The 5,560-nt window shown below is 43.7% G+C and overlaps 1 long non-coding RNA gene across 1 annotated transcript; it reads right to left on the minus strand.

The window, feature by feature from the left end:
• Positions 1-3,202: 3,202 nt before the first annotated feature.
• LOC138850462 (uncharacterized) lies at positions 3,203-5,089 on the minus strand. Its single transcript, XR_011390233.1, has 2 exons — positions 4,938-5,089; positions 3,203-4,624 (listed from the first exon to the last, which is right to left on the minus strand). It is a non-coding gene; the product is annotated as an uncharacterized lncRNA (long non-coding RNA).
• Positions 5,090-5,560: the final 471 nt, after the last annotated feature.

Here is a 5,560-nt window from a genome sequence, read left to right on the forward strand (position 1 = left end):
GCACCTCAACCGGGACTAGAACCCGGGGTGCCGGTGCTGCAGGCGGAGGATTAACCAAGTGAGCTGCGGCGCCGGCCCCTGTTGTTGATTTAACAACTGACACTCTTATTTATGATGTCAATAATTGCCCAAGGTTCTTGTCATGAGCTGCCCAGGCTATGGAAGCCTCCTGAGTCCACAAACTCCAATATTATTTAGACAAGGCCATAATCAAAGTGGAAGTTCTCTCCTCCCTTCAGAGAAAGGTACCTCCTTTTTTGATGGTCCGTTCTTTCCACTGGGATCTCAGAGATCTTTCATTTAGATCATTTTCTGCCACAGTGTCTTGGCTTTCCATACCTGAGAAACTCAAGGGCTTTTTAGCCAGATCCGAGTCTGTTAAGGGCTGATTCTGAGGCCAGAGTGCTGTTTAGGGCATTTGCCATTCTATGAGTCTGCTGTGTATCCTGCTTCCCACGTTGGATGGTCCTCTCCTTTTTACTTCTATCAATTATTATTAGCAGACACTAGTCTTATTTATGTGATCCCTTTGACAATCCTATCTTTATGATCAATTATGAACTTAAACTGATCACTTTAACTAGTAAGATGGCATTGGTACCTGCCAACTTAATGGGATTTGGAGTCCCATGGTGTGTTTCTAGCTTTACTCTTAGGGGTAAGTCTGAGAGAACGTGTGCCAAACAGTATATCTCCTCCCTCTCTTATTTTTAACAGAGATCAGTTTTCAGTTGGATTTAAACTCCTAAGAATAATTAAAGAGTTCAACCAATGGTATTTAGAAGAAAAAGAGAATACTGAAAAGAATAAAATAGTAAGCTGCCCTTGTCAGGACAAGGGCTGATCAAGTCATTGGTTCTCACAGTGCCAGCTTCACTTCAACAGGTTTCCTTTTGAGTGCCTAGTTAGTTGTCATAGATCAGGGAAAACATATGATATTTGTCCTTTGGGGACTGGCTTATTTCACTCAGCATGATGTTTTACAGATTTCTCCATTTTGTTGCAAATGACCGGATTTCATTTTTTTTACCACAGTGTAGTTGAATTCTATTTTTTTAAGATTTATTTATTTATTTGAAAGGCAGATTTACAGAGAGGCAGAGTCAAAGAGAGAGAGAGATCTTCCATCTGCTGGTTCACCCTCCAAATGACCACAATGGCCAGAGCTGGGCTAACGCAAAACCCGGAGCCAAGAGCTTCTTCCTGGTCTCCCACTTCAGTGCAGGGGCCCAAGCATTTGGGAGACATTCGACTACTTTCCCAAGCCATAGCAGAGAGCTGGATCAAAATTGGAGTAGCCAGATCTCAAATCAGTGCCCACATGGAATGCCCACTCTACCACAGCAGCAGCCCTTGAATTCTATTTTTCACAAAATTTTTGAAGTACCCTTGTATTTCTAGTACAGAAGTCACTATGATACCATATATTAAGGGTACACATTATCAGGCAGAAACTTATAATTATTTGAACAATTTAATTGGCTGTGAATTCTCTAACAGCTATGGAAAAAGGCAAGCAAACATGAAAAGTGATAAAGTGTTCATTTTTTAATTTAAAAAGGCATGTTTATTTGCACAAAAAAAAAAGTATTTTCTTAAGCTGTGTATCTGTGGGTGGTGTAGATAACATCTGATAGTATCTTCTACTATGGTTTTACATAAAATTTAAAAATGTTGTCCAAATGTTAAAGTGACCCTTTGTAAAGGCAGAAGGATCATGTATTAAATGTCAGATGAAAGGCATTTCCATGGAAGCTGAAAATAACAGAACAGACAGCGTAATTCTTAGAAAAAAAAAATGAGAGAATTCACATATTCATCCAAGCCACAAAATTAGGAGGCCTCCCCTGTGCTGACAACTTGTTCAAGGTTGTTTTTTAGATAGACATTTCCTAACAACGAGTGAGAAATGTCAAAAAAGAATCAGGTTGCACTTATCTTCTTAACCGCGGATTAAACACAAGAATATATTTATAAAATTAAACCAGTGGACATTTCTAACATTTTTTCAAGATTGTATTTCTCAGCACACTTTAAAAATCAACAGGTGAGGTGCCAGCATTGTAGCATAGTGGGTTAAGCCACTTCCTGCAATGCTGGCATCATATATGGGCCCCAGTTTGGGTCCTGGCTGCTCCACTTCTGATCCAGCTCCCTGCTAATGGCCTAGGAAGAGCAGTGGAAGATGGCCAACATGTTTGGGTCCTTGCACCCATGTGGGAGACCCAGATGACGTTTCTGGCTTCTGGATCCTGGCTTCAGCCTGACCCAGTTCTGTCCATTGTGGCCATCTGGGAATGAACCAGCAAATGAAAGGTATTTCTCTCTCTCTCTCTCTCTCCTCTCTTTCTTCCTCTCTCTCTCCCTTTCTCTCTCTCTCTCTCTCTCTCTCTCTCATTATCTCTCTCTCTCTTTGTCTCTGGAACTCTGCCTTTCAAATAAATATTTTAAATAAATAAAAATGAACAGGCTATTTCCATTTGAGGCTAGACTTTTAGCTGATTCAATATTGTACCACCCTCTAGGGAACACATCTATCTGGGGCCTATTTCCTGTAAGTGGAGATGTTGGTATGGCTGCCAAAGCCACAGATTTTCTAATTATCTTTCAGTGCTCTTCTGTGATCAGAATTCGCTCAACTGGAAAAAAAAAGAAGTGAAAACAATTTCCAAGCACTCACAAGTATGAGTTGATAAATTGTACACCAATTAAAGGAAGTGAAAACTTCTTTTTCCAGTTTCTAACGTCAAGAAACATTGTTCTGAGCTTCTTTTTCCTTTCTCTGGTTGATGGGATATACGATTTGTATAATTGCCACCAGAGTCGGTGGAGTTAGCACATTCAGAGTGCACCTGAGTCCAAGTGGATACCAGTCCAGGAAGAATATATCAAGCATCCATGAATTCTTACTACCAGCTCTAGCAGATTGTGTGACACCTGCCACACTTTGCAGTTTATAACCTAAGCTATCCACCCTTTACCACACACGCCAGAGTGGCATTGCCTATATTTGCTCCCAAAAAATAAACTGTTAGCTGTCTTAGGAAAGAAGAGGTTTACCCAGGAAGCCTCTGTTTGCAGTGGGCAGTGAAACAGTAGGTGAAGAGCAAAGTTCCCTCTCTGCAGCACGGGATGCTTAGGAATGAGGCAGCATCCCAAGAGAGTGATTGCTCCCATCTCCATGCACATAAAGGACTCAGCTTCAGATCTTCTGGAGTTTTATTAAGAGTGACAAGTTTTTCTGTATAAAAGAAAGCAATGTCTATGCTACTAAAGAATGGGGACTTGGAATATTGAGGAGTACAGGGGAAGATGTGCACGGTTAATCAAGAAGCATTTGTTGAACACCATTTTAAGTCACAGGGGTGTGACCTCCAGAACTCATCTCTGAGCTTTGACAGGGCTGACTACTCTCTCCTTTAAACGTGCTCACCCTTGGCTTCCGTGTCCTACTTTTCGCCTCTTCTTTCCGTCCTCTGTAGTTGTCATCATGGGCTTCCTTTGTGCATTCCCAACATGATGGGATTCAGATGTATTTTGTCCATAGTCTTTTTTTCTCCTCTAAAGTGGACATTCCAGATTCGCATACACAACTCCCAACTTGTCATCTCCATTTGGAAATCCTACTTTAAATATTTATTTATGGGGCCAGTGTGTGGCATAGCAGGTGGCGTAGCAGTGCTGGCATCACATATGGGTGCTGGTTCAAGTCCTGGCTGCTCCACTTCCAATCCAGCTCTCTGCTATAGCCTGGGAAAACAGTGGAAGATGGCTAAAGCCTTTGGCCCCTGCATCCACATGGGAGACCAGGAAGAAGTTCCTGGTTCCTGGCTTCAGATTGGCACAGCTCTGGCTGTTGTGGCCATCTGGGAAGTGAACCAGCAGATGAAAGACATCTCTCTCTCTCTCTCTCTCTCTCTCTCTCTCTCTCCCTCTGCCTCTGCCTTTCTGTCACTCTGCCTTTCAAATAAATAAGTAAATCTTTAAAATAAATAAATATTTATTTATTTATTTATTTGGTAAGCAGAGAGAGAGAGAGAGAAGGAGAGAGAGAGAGCGAGCGAGGTCTTCCATCCACTGCTGCATTTTCCAAGTAGCTATAACAACCAGAGCTGGGCCTGGCCAAATCCAGGAGCCAGAAACTCCATTTCGGTCTCCCACACAGGTGGCAGGGTCCCAAGTACTTGGGCCATCCTCTGCTGCCTTCCCAGCCACACTAGCAGGTAGCTGGATCCGAAGCAGAATAGCCAAGACTCAAATTGGCACTCCAGTATGGGAAACAGACATCCCACTCGGCAGCTTAACCTGCTATGCCGCAGCACCGGACCCTGAAAATTCTATTACTCAATATATTAAAAATCTAATTCCTTAGCTCTCCATTCAACTTATCACTCAATTTGGATTGCCTGCCTTAGTGAATCATCCCGTCGTCCCCAGTCTATCCAGCAGCCCATTCTTCATGCTTGTTTCTTCCTCACTGCCTGCCCTTCTCCATCAAAAAGTTGAGTCAGCTCTGTAATCCATTCACTTTTCTCTGGCTCCACTGTCGAAACCCAAGTTGTCAAAAAGTTCCACTCTTGCTTTCTCTTATTCTTTTTCTCATACACGGATCTCTTGTCATGATCTGAGAGAAAGGGAGAAGGCAGGAGAGAGCAGAGAGGCAGAACAGAGGGAGAGATGGAAGGAGGAGGGAAAAGAAAGGAAGGAAGCGTTAGTTAAACAGCCCCGCCATTAAACTCTTCATGGATCTTTCAATGCCTTCTGAAGAATCCTGTCTCCTTAACCTGGCTGCTAAGATCCTTCTTACTCTTCCTCATATATTTATCATTCTTTAATCTCTAATAACACGAAAATACACTGAGCTTCCTAAATCCACACTCTTTGGATTTACGCTGTCGGCCTTAAGACAGCTTTATCATCCCCTCCAGCCTCGTTACCTGCCACACTCCTCCTCAGCCTGGAGAGTTTGGAGCAGTCTCACCTCTGCTGGCTCTCACCTCCAGCACACCCGCAGGCTAGGTTAGATGCCATCCAACGTGGCACCACTATACTTTGTAGTATCCCCTAAGCCAGTGTCGGGAAAAATGACAACAGACTGCAGCAGCGTTCCTGCAGGAGAGCAGCAGCCCAGCACTCAGTAGGAGAAGCAGCTCTTTGTCAAAGAAATGTCTTGAAGCCTCTTGGCCAGGATCCATGCTACTCCCTCACACCCCTTCCCCTTCACCACCACCACAAATCACTCAGTCAGTTGGGGAAGAGAGAGCTAACACAGAGAGCCAAGTCGTTCTTTGTGAGAAGCCCAACAGGAATTTTGGAGTCTTGCCCCTCTACAAGGAGAGCATTTAGAAAGAACACATAGCAGAGCGTCTGGCAGTGAGCCGAAGCTGAGCATGCACAGGGACTTTGGCACCAAACTTCTTTCAGTAATAAAGTTGTCGGTGGATGGTGGAGGTTGAGGGACTTGGAGCATTTGGATTACAGTGGTAGTCACCTGCTGTGCGACCCATCCCTGTTTAGGAGCAAGTGCAAGGAGGGAGTGAGCCTGTAGGCCTGTGGCTCT

This window comes from Oryctolagus cuniculus, chromosome 7 (genome assembly GCF_964237555.1).
Source record: "Oryctolagus cuniculus chromosome 7, mOryCun1.1, whole genome shotgun sequence".
Taxonomy (NCBI): Eukaryota; Metazoa; Chordata; class Mammalia; order Lagomorpha; family Leporidae; genus Oryctolagus; species Oryctolagus cuniculus.